Raw genomic sequence first — 17,070 nt, 5'->3', positions numbered from 1 at the left:
ATTTAACGTCTCTTATTTCCTTCTAAAGAAGATGATTCACGTTTTGAGAAAAAGGGGAAATTGGAAAAAGTTTTTTAACAAATCTATGGTATTGCATTTTAATAAATAGAGCATTGAAAAAATAGTTACAAATAACTGGCTTATTTTCATCTTTTGGGGGATAAATGAAAATATAAACATTACATACTTCTAAAAATTAAAAGTTGGCAAAAGACATGTAAAGGATCAATATTTCTATTTGGCATGTCTTATATATGAATACATATTAGGCCATGACTTTAACAGCCTATGTTGAGATAGCATTTCAGCATAGGACAATGATATTTATTTATTTTTTTAAGCACACTCATACTTTTATTTTCAGATAATGACATCAACCAGTCTTTTTTTCTGTACAGAATAGATAAAATGAGTTGTTTTTTTTTGTTTTTGTTTTTGTTTCAAATTCTTTTCCATTTAGTTTATTACAGAGTATTGAGCAGAGTTCCCTGTGCTATACAATAGGTCCTTGTTGGTTATCTTTTTTTTTTTTTTACATCACATTTTTCTTTTTTTAACATCACATTTTTTTTTTATTCTAACAGAAAGTCACAAAAATTATAATCATCCTCATCAGTTCACTCAGTCCCATGTAATTAATTTTTTTTATCTTGATCTTTTGTTAGCACTTTTATGAATTCATCAGTTTTCCATTAGAGTTCTGAAAATGCTTATTCATTCAGTTCAGCAGTATAGTCAGTTACCAGAAACCTGTACTAGGACAATGACATGTTGCAGGCAATTTTATTTCAATCATTTTAGCATAAATAGCACAAAAAATGAGCAAAATAATTTTTTGGCAATAACAAATATCTTAAGTAACCTCATCTAAAAATCCAATTTAAAAATCTGGAATCTTACTTGCAAAATATGCAAACAGCCAGTGAATTATTGAAATATTTTTTACTCGGAGGCATGCCATATTCCAAGGAGACGAACTATATGACTGGAAGTGGAGATACTGAATAAAGATATCAAAGGGGCTAAATGTTTTAATTCAGAAGGCATTTTATTAGACCTTTAGCCTTTACAAAACAAATAGCAGATCATCTTTGGGGGCCCAGATTTATCTGTGACGATGCTGCTGCAATCCTTTCCTTTCAATAATTCCAGTTAAATCATACATTTAAAAACAGTGGGACTCTTACACCTGGTTTCACAAAACTATTCCTCCTTGATGGGGCTTGTGAACTGTGTAGAAATGTTTTGCTGTTGTAAAACCAGGTGGTTTAATTGAATACATAAACTGATGTAAACAAGAAGGTATTTTGCTGATGCTATGTTTTTGAAGCAAAGTTGGAATTATAGTCTTGTAAACTTATAAAATATGGGTGCAGAGCTGCTAATATATTTCAACGTGATTTCAGTAAAGACAGAGTTTTTTGAAGTGAGAGCATGCTTTGTAGCTTTTCTTTCCCCAATAAAAGAAAAGAAAAACACTAAAGAAAGTTATCTCAGTAGTTTTTAAAAGTTTATATATTTTTAGAAGTTTATACATATAATTTTTGTTTATATGTTTCTGAATTTTTTTGCCTAGAATGTTTACTCAAGTTGAAGAGAAAGGATTTTGCCTTTTGTCTACTGTAGTTGTTGAAAAGATCAATACTCCTAGGCTAATGGGCACTACTTCAAATGGCAAAAGCTCTTGACCCAAAGGAAAAGAAACCTATTAAGTCTTTCACAATGTAGATGAATAATATTTTACACAATTGATATTTTCTAAAAGCAAATATCCTTAAAGTTGATTATTTAAAACTTTTTACATATTATAACTTTAGATATGGCATTTTTTAGTGAAAAGCCAACACAAAATAAATTTTACTTAAAGATGACATAATGTCTTTAAATACTTTTGTGTTGGAGAAAGGGCTTTAAAAAAAGTATTTACAAACCAAGTTAATTTCTGCACTCAGGAAAGGTTTCTCTTTCTCAACACACCAGGACACCAGAGAGATCTGCACATCTGTACATCGAGGTGGTAGACTGAAACACACAGAGGATGTGAAATGGTGGAGGCAATGCCTATGATCCCAGTGCCCCAGCCCAGGTGGCTAAGCCTACAGCCCCAGAAAACCCAGTAACAGCACACTATTCTGGCCTCCTGGCCACAGCGGTGCCCATAGGGAATTGGGCAACAGCACTGGTGGGGCCACAACCTTGTCTCTCCAGCTGCAGCTGCACATATGACTCTGGCGCCTGCCTGCTTTGGCGGCCTTCGGAAACCTTACGACCCCAGAAAGGCATAGGTGCCCACAACCCTGGACATGGCGGAGGCACCTGCCATCCCAGCGCTCCCAATGGTGATGCCAGCTATAGCAGCACCAGCAGAAGCAAGGCACCAGCAAACCCAGAGGCACATTCAAAGACAAGGAGAGAACTAGCGACACATCTGGCAGTGGCAGTGGAAGGTGGAAAGTGTAGATTCTCAAATATAGCCAGAGGCAGCGCAGGTAAGTGGAACCAAAAATTTGTGCTGTAGTGCCACCTACTGAAAGGCAAAAGAAAGGTTTCTAATTACCAACCTGTTGAATGGTTAGAATCGAAGTTTAAAAAAAAAAAAAGCTTTATCTAAATAAGGAAGGTGTTCCTTACCTTAAATGCATGAGGAGAGGAACAACACATCAAGCACCATGTAAAACCATGGTAACACAGTACTACAAAAAGGAAATGACAATTCTCAGGAAACCAAACTTAAAGCCACAGAATATTGTGATCTGATAGAGAATTCAAAATATCTGTCATGAAGAAAGTCAATAAGCTACAAGAAAACTCAGAAAGGCAGTTCAATGAGCTCAGGAATAAAATTAAGGAACATAAGGAATATTTTACAAAAGAAATCAAAACTCTAAAAAAGAACCAGATAGAATTCTGGAGCTGAAAAACGCAATAAATGAGATGAGTGCATTAGAAAGCAGTAGAAATAACAATATATGCAAGAGAGAATTATGAGCTTGAAGACAGAAATCTAGAAATGATACAGGTAGAAGGGAATAGAAAATTAAGATGTGAAAAAAATAAAGAAATCTTCAAGAACTACATGTCTCCATTAGGAGGGGTAACATAATAATAATGGGTATCCCAGAAGGAGAAGAAAGGGAGAAAGGAGCAAAGAGTTATAAAGAAATAATAGCTGAGGGCTTCCTAAACCTGGGGAATAAACGATATACAAGTTCATGAAGCTAAGAGAACACCTAATAACCTCAGTGCAAAAAGACCTTCTCCAAGACACATTAGCTTAAAACAGTCAAAAGTTCATGAAAAATAAAGAATTTTAAAGGCAGCCAGGGGAAAAAAAGACAGTAATCCCCATCAGGCTGTCAGAAGATTTCTCAGCAGACACTCTACAGGCCAGGACAGAGTAATGTAACATACTCAAAATACTGAAAGATAAATACTGTCAGCCAATAGTAGTCTATCAATCAGAAAAGTTATCTTTCAGATATGAAGGAGAAAAAAAAAAGGCTTTTCCAGACAAACAGAAGCGGAGGGAGTTCATTATCACTAAAACTGCCTTACAAAGAAATGTTGAAAGGAGCTCTTCTACCTGAAACAAAAAGGCAAAAGTACACAAAACTTTGATTAAGGTAATAAATACACCAGCAGAATCAGAAAATTGCAACTCTACATCAGAATAGGTTGTTAAGTACTTAATTATGGCATAAAGCTTAAAGGGAAAAAGGCAGTAAAAATAACTATAGCTACTTCAATTTGGTAATGAACTCACAACATAAAAAGGAATAATTTGAGACAACAAAAACATAGAAGGGGAAGAGGAAAAGATAGAGCGCATATAGACAAATGAAGATAAAATGATGCTATCAGCAGAAAAAAAATACTATTTTATCTGTGAGATATTATATACAAACCTCATGGTAACCACAAAACATACATTTAGAGCAGAGACACAAAACATCAACAAAGAGGAAACTGATAAAAACATCATAGAAAACCACCACACTAAAATGGCAGACAACCACAAGGAAAAAGAAACAATGAAAATGAAGAGCAACCAGAAAACAAAAGATTAAATGTCAGTACTAAGTCCTCATTTATCATTAATCACCGAAAATGTAAATGGATTGACTTTACCAATCAAAAATCACAGAGTTGCTAGACAGATTAAAAAATAAGACCAAACTATGTGCTGCATCCAGGAGATTCATCTCAGCTCTAAAGACAAACATAGGCTAAAGCAAAGGGATGGAAGATGATACTCCAAGCAAAAAGTAGCCCCCCCCCCAGAAAAAAATAGGTGTTTCTGGTTTCCTTTACTGTGCAGAAACTTTTTAGTCTGATTTTATTTCACTTGTTTATTTTTGCTTTGGTTACCTTTGATTTTGGTGTCAAGTCCAAAAAAACCATTACTAAGACATATCAAAGAGGGTATGTTTACTCCTAGGACTATTATGGTTTCAGATCTCATGTTCAAGTCTTTAATTCATTTTGAATTGATTTTTTTGTAAAATTGTATTTTGTAAATTAAAAAATTACCTTTTAAGGTTGTATTTTGTTAGTAGGAAACAAAGTCACTTTTACTGCTCCCCAAACCAATTTTTGGAGTAATGTAATAATTACTATGATTGTTTTCAAAAGTAGACATTGATATTAGAACTCTTAGGTTTAACATTGACACTGTACTTCCCCAAATTAGGTTTAAATTTGGTAATATCTCTAATGAGAGAGGTGTAACATATAAATGAAGAATGAATGACAAAAACTACTAAAGACCATTTTGATCAATTTTTTTTCAAGAACTTTAATCAGTACAATTTAAAAGAACTGAATAAAAAGACAGAAGTTTGTTGTTCAATGAGCATAGGCCAATAAATTTTTAGAATAAGGACAAATCTATAGTGAAAAATTCATAACTTAAAAACTTATAAAAATTGCTATAATAACAGAAAAAATAAATAATAAAAGATTTAATTCAGGAAGCTATAATATAAATAAATAAAATTAGGAAAATAATATTAAATAGAACAAGCTAACGCAGAAATTAATTACATATCATAAAAAATAGAACTAGTCCACAAACAGTAAATGATGGTGAGGGTGTGGAGAAAAGGGAACCCTCCAACACTGTTGGTGGGAATGTAAATTGGTACAACCATTATGGAGAACAGTATAGAGGTTCCTTAAAAAACTAAAAATAGAACTACAACAACATGATCCAGCAATCCCATTCCTGGGCATATATCCAGAGAAAACCATAATCTGAAAAGATAGATAAATGCATCCCAGTGTTCATTGCAGCACTATTTATAGTAGCCAAGACATGGAAGCAACCTAAATGTCCATTGACAGAGGAATGGATAAAGATGTGGTACATATATACAATGGAATATTACTGAGCCATAAAAAAGAAAGAAGTAATGCCATTTGCAGCAACATGGATGGACCTAGAGATTATCATGCTAAGTGAAGTAAGTTAGACAGAGAAAGACAAATATCATATGATATCTCTCATATGTGAAATCAAATTTTAAAAATGATACAAATGAACTTATTTACAAAACAGAAACAGACTTAAAGATATAGAAAATAAACTTATGGTTACCAAAGGGGAAACGTGGGTGGGGGGATAGATCAGGGCCTTGGGATGAACATACACATACTACTATACATAAGATAGATAACCAACAAGGACCTACTGTATAGCACAGGGAACTCTACTCAGTATTCTATAATAACCCATATAAGAAAAGAATCTGAAAAAAGAATTAATATATGTATATGTATATGTATAACTGAATCACTTTCCTGTACACCTGAAACTAACACAACATTGTAAGTCAACTCTAATCCAATAAAATTTTTTTAAAAATAGAACTGATTCTTTGAAGTCTTATTAACTTACCATACAGGTTATGCACACACACACACACACACACACACACACACACCCCAATATTAATTCTGGAAACTAGGAAAAAAAGTCCCAAATAAAATGTTAGCAATTAAACTTCAAAAATATTTTCAAAGACCAATGGCCATGAACTTCCGCCCACGGCCCGTGGAGCTGAGGTGCCGGCACAGCCGTTTTGCATCAGGAACTCTGGCCTGAAGGTCCAGAGGTGAGACCTCTGCATGCTGCCCCCTGTGAGCAACGAAACTAGACTGAGCACAAAGGAAAAAAAAGATCTTCCCATTTAGAAGTGGGTGTATGTTCCCTCTTCTTGAACCTGGGTTTGGGGACGGCTTGAGCCACAGAAGACGGCAGAAGTGATGCTGTGCTGGCTTCTCTGTCCACATTTCAAGACACTGGCAGTCCTTGATCACAACAACCGTTACATGTGAGAAGCAGCTCTGGGGAAGGCCCCACCTGGAGGGTACCTGAGAGCAGCCCTAACTCACCGACCACGTGAAGGAACATCCTGGACGCCGGTCTCCGTGCACTGAGCCACCTGCCCAGGCTGACGTGAGTGGCACACAGTTGTGTGGATGAAAGGCTCTTGTTGCTCCAGCCAGGCATCAGGGCCGTGCCTCTGAGGTGGGAGAGCCAACTTCAGGACACTGGTCCACAAGAGACCTCGCAGCTCCACATAATACCAAATGGCGAAAATCTCTCAGAGATCTCCATCTCAACATCAAGACCCAGCTTCACTCAACGACCAGCAAGCTATAGTGCTGGACACCCTATGCCAAACAACTAGCAAGACAGGAACACAGCCCCATCCATTAGCAGAGAGGCTGCCTAAAATCATAATAAGGCCACAGACACCCCAAAACACACCACCAGACGTGGACGTGCCCACCAGAAAGACAAGATCCAGCCTCATCCACCAGAACACAGGCACTAGTCCCCTCCACCAGGAAGCCTACACAACCCACTGAACCAACCTTAGCCACTGGGGACAGATACCAAAAACAATGGGAACTACGAACCTGCAGCCTGTGAAAAGGAGACCCCAAACACAGTAAGATAAGCAAAATGAGACGACAGAAAAACACACAGCAGATGAAGGAGCAGGGTCAAAACACACCAGACCTAACAAATAAAGAGGAAATAGGTAGTCTACCTGAAAAAGAATTCAGAATAATGATAGTAAGGATGATCCAAAATCTTGGAAATAGAATAGACAAAATGCAAGAAACATTTAACAAGGACGTAGAAGAACTAAAGAGGAACCAAGCAATGATGAAAAACACAATAAATGAAATTAAAAATACTCTAGATGGGATCATTAGCAGAATAACTGAGGCAGAAGAAAGGATAAGTGACCTGGAAGATAAAATGGTGGAAATAAATACTACAGAGCAGGATAAAGAAAAAAGAATGAAAAGAACTGAGGACAGTCTCAGAGACCTCTGGGACAACATTAAACGCACCAACATTCGAATTATAGGGGTCCCAGAAGAAGAAGAGAAAAAGAAAGGGACTGAGAAAATATTAGAAGAGATTATAGTTGAAAACTTCCCTAATATGGGAAAGGAAATAGTTAATCAAGTCCTGGAAGCACAGAGAGTCCCATACAGGATAAACCCAAGGAGAAACACGCCAAGACACATACTAATCAAACTGTCAAAAAGTAAATATAAGGAAAACATATTAAAGGCAGCAAGGGAAAAACAACAAATAACACACAAGGGAATCCCCATAAGGTTAACATCTGATCTTTCAGCAGAAACTCTGCAAGCCAGAAGGGAGTGGCAGGATATACTTAAAGTGATGAAGGAGAAAAACCTACAAACAAGATTAATCTACCCAGCAAGGATCTCATTCAGATTTGATGGAGAAATTAAAACCTTTACAGACAAGCAAAAGCTGAGAGAGTTCAGCACCACCAAACCAGCTTTACAACAAATGCTAAAGGAACCTCTCTAGGCAAGAAACACAAGAGAAGGAAAACACCTACAATAACAAACCCAAAACATTTAAGAAAATGGGAATAGGAACATACATATCGATAATTACCTTAAATGTAAATGGATTAAATGCTCCCACCAAAAGACACAGACTGGCTGAATGGATACAAAAACAAGACCCATATATATGCTGTCTACAAGAGACCCACTTCAGACCTAGAGACACATACAGACTGAAAGTGAGGGGATGGAAAAAGATATTCCATGCAAATGGAAATCAAAAGAAAGCTGGAGTAGCAATTCTCATATCAGACAAAATAGACTTTAAAATAAAGACTATTACAAGAGACAAAGAAGGACACTATATAATGATCAAGGGATTGATCCAAGAGAAAGGTGTAACAATTGTAAAAATTTATGCACCCAACATAGGAGCACCTCAATACATAAGGCAAATACTAACAGCCATAAAAGGGGAAATGAACAGCAACACAATCATAGTAGGGGACTTTAACACCCCACTTTCACCAATGGACAGATGATCCAAAATGAAAATAAATAAGGAAACACAAGCTTTAAATGATACATTAAATAAGATGGACTTAATTGATATTTATAGGACATTCCACCCCAAAACAACAGAATACACATTTTTCTCAAGTGCTCATGGAACATTCTCCAGGATAGATCATATCTTGGGTCACCAATCAAGCCTTGGTAAATTTAAGAAAATTGAAATCGTATCAAGTATCTTTTCTGACCACAATGCTATGAGACTAGATATCAATTACAGGAAAACATCTGTAAAAAATACAAACACATGGAGGCTACACAATACACTACTTAATAACGAAGTGATCGCTGAAGAAATCAAAGGGGAAATCAAAAAATATCTAGAAACAAATGACAATGGAGACACGACGACCCAAAACCTATGGGACACAGCAAAAGCAGTGCTAAGAGGGAAATTTATAGCAATACAAGCCTACCTCAAGAAACAGGAAACATCTCGAACAAACAACCTAACCTTGCACCTAAAGCAATTAGAGAAAGAAGAACAAAAAAACCCCAAAGCTAGCAGAAGGAAAGAAATCATAAAGATCAGATCAGAAATAAATGAAAAAGAAATGAAGGAGACAATAGCAAAGATCAATGAAACTAAAAGCTGGTTCTTTGAGAAGATAAACAAAATTGATAAACCATTAGCCAGACTCATCAAGAGAAAAAGGGAGAAGACTCAAATCAATAGAATTAGAAATGAAAAAGGAGAAGTAACCACTGACACTGCAGAAATACAAACGATCATGAGAGATTACTACAAGCAACTCGATGCCAATAAAATGGACAACCTGGAAGAAATGGACAGATTCTTAGAAATGCACAACCTGCTGAGACTGAACCAGGAAGAAATAGAAAATATGAACAGACCAATCACAAGCACTGAAATTGAAACTGTGATTAAAAATCTTCCAACAAACAAAAGCCCAGGACCAGATGGCTTCACAGGTGAATTCTATCAAACATTTAGAGAAGAGCTAACACCTATCCTTCTCAAACTCTTCCAAAATATTGCAGAGGGAGGAACACTCCCAAACTCATTCTACGAGGCCACCATCACCCTGATACCAAAACCAAAGATGTCACAAAGAAAGAAAACTACAGGCCAATATCACTGATGAACATAGATGCAAAAATCCTCAACAAAATACTAGCAAACAGAATCCAACAGCACATTAAAAGGATCATACACCATGATCAAGTGGGGTTTATTCCAGGAATGCAAGGATTCTTCAATATACGCAAATCAATCAACGTGATACATCATATTAACAAATTGAAGGAGAAAAACCATATGATCATCTCAATAGATGCAGAGAAAGCTTTCGACAAAATTCAACACCCATTTATGATAAAAGCCCTGCAGAAAGTAGGCATAGAGGGAACTTTCCTCAACATAATAAAGGCCATATATGACAAACCCACAGACAACATCGTCCTCAATGGTGAAAAACTGAAACCATTTCCACTAAGATCAGGAACAAGACAAGGTTGCCCACTCTCACCACTATTATTCAACATAGTTTTGGAAGTGTTAGCCACAGCAATCAGAGAAGAAAAAGAAATAAAAGGAATCCAAATCGGAAAAGAAGAAGTAAAGCTGTCACTGTTTGCAGATGACATGATACTATACATAGAGAATCCTAAAACTGCTACCAGAAAACTACTAGAGCTAATCAATGAATTTGGTAAAGTAGCAGGATATAAAATTAATGCACAGAAATCTCTTGCATTTCTATACACTAATGACGAAAAATCTGAAAGTGAAATTAAGAAAACACTCCCGTTTACCATTGCAACAAAAAGAGTAAAATATCTAGGAATAAACCTTCCTAATGAGACAAAAGACCTGTATGCAGAAAATTATAAGACACTGATGAAAGAAATTAAAGATGATACAAATAGATGGAGAGATATACCATGTTCCTGGATTGGAAGAATCAACATTGTGAAAATGACTCTACTACCCAAAGCAATCTACAGATTCAATGCAATCCCTATCAAACTACCAGTGGCATTTTTCACAGAACTAGAACAAAAAATTTCACAATTTGTATGGAAACACAAAAGACCCCGAATAGCCAAAGCAATCTTGAGAACGAAAAATGGAGCTAGAGGAATCAGGCTCGCTGACTTCAGACTATATTACAAAGCTACAGTAATCAAGACAGTTTGGTACTGGCACAAAAACAGAAATATAGATCAATGGAACAGGATAGAAAGCCCAGAGATAAACCCACGCACATATGGTCACCTTATCTTTGATAAAGGAGGCAAGCATATACAGTGGAGAAAAGACAGCCTCTTCAATAAGTGGTGCTGGGAAAATTGGACAGGTACATGTAAAAGTATGAAATTAGAACACTCCCTGACACCATACACAAAAATAAACTCAAAATGGATTAAAGACCTAAGTGTAAGGCCAGACACTATCAAACTCTTAGAGGAAAACATAGGCAGAACACTCTATGACATACATCACAGCAAGATCCTTTTTGACCCACCTCCTAGAGAAATGGAAATAAAAACACAAATAAACAAATGGGACCTAATGAAACTTAAAAGCTTTTGCACAGCAAAGGAAACCATAAACAAGACCAAAAGACAACCCTCAGAATGGGAGAAAATATTTGCAAATGAAGCAACTGACAGAGGATTAATCTCCAAGATTTACAAGCAGCTCATGCAGCTCAATAACAAAAAAACAAACAACCCAATCCAAAAATGGGCAGAAGACCTGAATAGACATTTCTCCAAAGAAGATATACAGATTGCCAACAGACACATGAAAGAATGCTCAACATCATTAATCATTAGAGAAATGCAAATCAAAACTACAATGAGATATCATCTCACACCGGTCAGAATGGCCATCATCAAAAAATCTAGAAACAATAAATGCTGGAGAGGGTGTGGAGAAAAGGGAACCCTCTTGCACTGTTGGTGGGAATGTAAATTGATACAGCCACTATGGAGAACAGTATGGAGGTTCCTTAAAAAACTACAAATAGAACTACCATATGACCCAGCAATCCCACTACTGGGCATATACCCTGAGAAAACCATAATTCAAAAAGAGTCATGTATCAAAATGTTCATTGCAGCTCTATTTACAATAGCCAGGACATGGAAGCAACCTAAGTGTCCATCATTGGATGAATGGATAAAGAAGATGTGGCATATATATACAATGGAATATTACTCAGCCATATAAAGAAATGAAATGGAGGTATTTGTAGTGAGGTGGATGGAGTTAGAGTCTGTCATACAGAGTGAAGTAAGTCAGAAAGAGAAAAACAAAGACAGTATGCTAACACATATATATGGAATCTAAGGGAAAATAAAGGTCATGAAGAACCCAGTGGCAAGACGGGAATAAAGACACAGACCTACTAGAGAATGGACTTGAGGATATGGGGAGGGGGAGGGGTAAGATGTGACAGGGTGAGAGAGTGGCATAGACATATATACACTACCAAATGTAAAATAGATAGCTAGTGGGAAGCAGCCGCATAGCATAGGGAGATCAGCTCGGTGCTTTGTGACCACCTAGAGGGGTGGGATAGGGAGGGTGGGAGGGAGGGAGATGCAAGAGGGAAGAGATATGGGAACATATGTATATGTATAACTGATTCACTTTGTTATAAAGCAGAAACTAACACACCATTGTAAAGCAATTATACTCCAGTAAAGATGTTTAAAAAAAAAAAAAAAAAGACCAATGGCCATGACTGAGCAGTGTTCATTCTAGGAATACAAAGATAGCTCACTGTAAGAAATCCAAAGCCATATTTAGCTACATTAATCATGAAAAGGGGGAAACATTAACATTGATTATTTTAGTAGTTGCTAAAAAATAATTTGATCAAAGTTAACAGTGTTTAAGATTTTTAAAGAATTAGAAAACTAGTAATAGACCTGAAATTATCTATTTGGTAGAAATAAATTGGCCTTAATTGCTATGAATCTATTCATCATCTTTGTGTATCTCTTTTAGAGATACGTAATTAATGCATTATGCTTGTTCTAAAAGAAACTACCATTTCAAGTACTGTAATGTTCTAGAAACATGCATCACCAAGAACTGCAAAATCTTGAAAAATAATTAAAATATATAATTATTAAACTAAACAACCATGTGACTATTTATTCAGGCTATTTTTTGATAATAACTAAAATATCCCCAACTGATAGAAAAGAAAATCTCATGTCCTAGCAATTTACACTTAATTAACTATTTATGTAAAGTTCAGCCTGAGACAAGGGATAGTTAAGTAGCACGATCAAAGCCAGTTATCAGTAAAAGTAGCTGATGCTGCTATTTTTAACAATTTCTTCATATGCCCAGGAGATTCATGCTTTTAAAGCTCTTGGAAAGGACAGTTTTTCTCATAGGAAAATTCAGTGTTCCTCTCCCTTGTGAGTTGAACACATTTATCAATTCGAACATTTCCTCTTATTTTTTCCTTTTATAGTATTGATTGATACCTATGAAGCATGGATATGAAGGTATTAGTAGGGCATTTAAGTTGTTTAGGGGCCCAGAGAAGATGAAGTTTCACATCTGATATGCAGAGACAATTGAAGGGAGATTTTCATAGAGGAAAACAAAAATTTTTACTTTGACAGGTATTCTTTCTAGGATTTTGTTTTGTTTTGTTTGTAATTTAAAAATAGTCAACATCAGTTTAATAGGCCTGGCTTGTAGTATAGAAATAATATAATCCAAAGAACAATTTTGGGGAGGCAGAAGTTAGGAGGCTCTTGTAATATTTGTTAAGACTCCAAATTACATACTTACCTCAATTTCAGAAATGATCAATTAGAGGGCTTCCCTGGTGGTGCAGTGGTTGAGGGTCTGCCTGCCAATGCAGGGGACGCAGGTTCGAGCCCTGGTCTGGGAGGATCCCACATGCCGCGGAGCGGCTGGGCCCGTGGGCCACAATTGCTGAGCCTGTGCGTCTGGAGCCTGTGCTCCGCAGCGGGAGAGGCCGCGATGGTGAGAGGCCCGCGCACTGCGATGAGGAGTGGCCCCCGCTTGCCACAACTAGAGAAGGCCCTCGCACAGAAGCGAAGACCCAACACAGCCATAAATAAATAAATAAATAAATAATTAAAAAAAAAAAAAAAAGACTCCAAATTACATACTTATCTCAATTTCAGAAATGATCAATTAGAGGGCTTCCCTGGTGGCGCAGTGGTTAAGAATCCGACTGCTAATGCAGGGGACACGGGTTCAAGCCTTGGTCCGGGAAGATCCCACATGCTGCGGAGCAACTAAGCCTGTGTGCCACAACTACTGAAGCCCGTGCGCCTAGAGCCCGTGCTCTGCAACAAGAGAAGCCACAGCAATGAGAAGTCCACGCACTGCAATGAAGAGAGCTCCCGCTCGCCGCAACTAGAGAAAAGCCCGCAACGAAAACCCAACACAGCCAAAAATAAATAAATAAATAAAAGAAATGATCAATTTGAATCTTCGTCGTGATGGGAATCTTCAAATAAAAAGATAAGTTTAATCTTAGTTTGGTTATACAGTTTATCCACTAGAGGCATTTTAGTTATAGTTGAAACAATTTTTTGGATGGACTCATCTCACAATCCATTGTTTTAACAAAACCTTTTAGAAGATATCCTACAAGTACTATTTGTGTTTACATTGCTTGTGTAGAGGAGAAAAAATCATCTCACATCCTAAGAATATTTTACCCTGGAACCAAGCGTAAGAGATTGGGTTGTGACATTTTTCCTTCTTGGCCAGTGAATTCAGTGAATAATATATAAACCCCTTCGCGTGTGCATGTGTGTGTGTGTTTGTGTGTGTGTGTGAAGAACCTAATATTAACAAAGAAATAGGGAATGATAATTAGAACATCAACTCTGGAACCAGAATCTGTGTGTTCTGAAGCCCATTCTACCACTTAGTACATGTGACACCATTTTTAATTGGAATGACAGAAATGGGACTGTTGTAAGAATTAAAAGTTTAGCATATTTAAAATAGAATAGTCAGTGGCAGACAGTAAGCACAATTTTAATTAGATGTAGAATACAGAATATTGAGCTAACGTTTCCCTTGCCTTTATTTTTTCAGTTAAATAAGTAACACTTCAAACAAGAATAATCCTAAATAACCTACCAACTTTTGGATTCTATGAAATGACCACCTCTATCCCTTTCTCTCTGCGTTTAGATAAGTTTGTTTTGTTTTGTTTTGTTTTGTTTTTGATATACATTAATCACAGATAAGCCTCTACTCTGCTACCAAATCTTTCTTGAATTTTCTGGAGAATGTCATCACTATGCATGCTTTACTCAGACATACCTTTTATGCAGTCACTACCATAGCCTTTGAGGCTAGCCTCTGCTGCATGAAGATTTGCCTTCAAATATTTTGGAAAATAAAGTTTGAAAAATTATATACAAATGCAAATACATGGACATATCTGAGAAAAGTAAACTTTATCACAGGTAGAAGAAATCTTTTTTAAAAATTACACACACACACACATGCTGCTTAATTAGGATGACCTGACGGCATTTGTGATAAACATTTTAGTGCTTAGAGCTTTGGTCGAGGAGAAGATCTCAGAGAAGCTGCCTGCGTTACCACTCTAGCACCCAGACAGTACCCACATAGGAGTCGTATCCTGCTTTCACCTATCATGGGTTTCTGAAGGCTTTTTTGAAAATCAAATGTACAAGAGTGTTTAGCTTGCTTTTAATCATATATGTGAACATATTAAAGACGTCTAGTGATCTAAGTGGTCATTTGTCCAGCAATTACATGCACAATGTGTACATATTTGTTAAAATAGTGCTTCTCAACCTACCTGTGGGTAAAGACCCTCTTTTTAAATTCCCAATCAATCATAGATTGGTATCTTTGTAAAAGTAAATAAAAATCAGTGACTAAGAAAATGAATTAAAAAGAAAAACAGAAGCCAGTCCCAAAAGATCACATATTGAATTAGTCCATTCATATGAAATTTCCAGAAGAAATACAGAGAGACAGAAAGTGGATTCGTGGTTGGCCTATGATTGGAGGGAGCATTGTCAGGGGCTGCTAATGATTTCTGGGTTTCCTTCTGAAGTGGTAAAAATGTTCCAAAATTAGATTAGGGTGATAGTTGAACTCTGTAACTATACTAAAAACCTGGAATTATAGACTTAACATGGTTAATTTTATGATATGATAATTACATCTAGATAAAGCTTTTTTAGAAAAAGGACAGGCATTCAAAATGCAAGGCAACATTTTTATTATTAAATTCAAAAGATAAAAGATTATACTTCAGTAAATATAATTAGAACAAACACAACATATGAAAAAAGAAAGAATGATGGTAACTGCAGGGCACTGAGTTGGGCATCCTTCAGGTTATTGAGCAAGAAATTAAGCATCGATTGTAATATTGACTTTCATTTTTGTATTCACTCAACAAATTACTGTTATCTATGTGAAAGATTCTATATTCTGAGGACACAACAGTGAATAAAATTTAAACATTCTCCAAAGTGGAGAAAGATATCAAACCAAACTTTCACAATACTGTATAAACTTATATAGTATGATAATAATTATGAAAGAAAATCACAGGCTTTTAGGAAAGCATCAGGTAAAATGAAATAATTTAGGTTGGAGCAGGGCTGTACTGGTGGGGGAGAAGGGCAATTGGAAACATTTATCAATCAGTAAAAATTAAAGAGATGAGGAGAGAGGTTCCAACAGAAGCACTGGGCTTGGGTATATGCTTTGAGACAGGAAAAGGCATGCCCTATTCAAAGAACTGGGCAAGTCCCACTGGCCATCTGTAGTGAGGGAAGGGAGAGGGATTCTGGGTGAGCCCAGAGTGCTTGGAAAGAAACAAGTTGTTGACCTCATATACTGCAATAAAGGTTTTGAATTTTATCCTGAGTGCAAATGCAATATTTGAAAAGTCAATTTTGATTCATTTTGCAGTTTGAAGAATAGCTGGCTGATATCTTGAGAATGGACTAGGGAAGAAGGTAAGACATGTTTAAAATGTTCTTACAAACTTTGTCTCCCCCCGAAAAAAAATATTTCAAGAGTATCTTCTCCTTAAAATGAATCTATAGCCAAGCTATGTCCTTACAAATATCTCCATAGATCCCCTGGCTGATTATTAATGCATCCTGTCATGTCACCTGTTAAACACAGTATCCTATACTACTTTTGTTTATTATATATATTATGTGTGTGTTTATGTTTATGTATCATAGTATGTTGAACACATTCCATTTTCCTTCTTTCTTCACACTTGCCTTAAGCTTAAATCTATGGAATACTTTACTGAGGCTATCCATTGATTTTGGCATGAGGAATGATTTGAACCTTTGTCTTGATTGTATTTCCACTAATAAAAACAGTTTTTCAGGTTTCCATTATTTTTAATAAAATGATAAGTGCAAAATATACTCTAGCTTTAAATAATTGTGAGACCTAAACTGCATTTCAGAGATGGCAACCTGCCAAAGATGTCAAGGCCACGCTGAGAACTCTTGAAGTGTTTGTTAACTATACAATATAAATATAAAATGTATAGAATATTGATGTATAATATAGAAAATATGCAGACGCATATATCTATATGTAGGTTAGGGTTATCAAAGTTTACAATATACATTGTCTAACGGCAGAGCTAGGGC

This window comes from Balaenoptera ricei, chromosome 12, assembly GCF_028023285.1.
Source record: "Balaenoptera ricei isolate mBalRic1 chromosome 12, mBalRic1.hap2, whole genome shotgun sequence".
Taxonomy (NCBI): domain Eukaryota; kingdom Metazoa; phylum Chordata; class Mammalia; order Artiodactyla; family Balaenopteridae; genus Balaenoptera; species Balaenoptera ricei.
The sequence above is the reverse complement of the archived record's forward strand: the minus strand, read 5'-3'. Positions refer to the sequence as shown.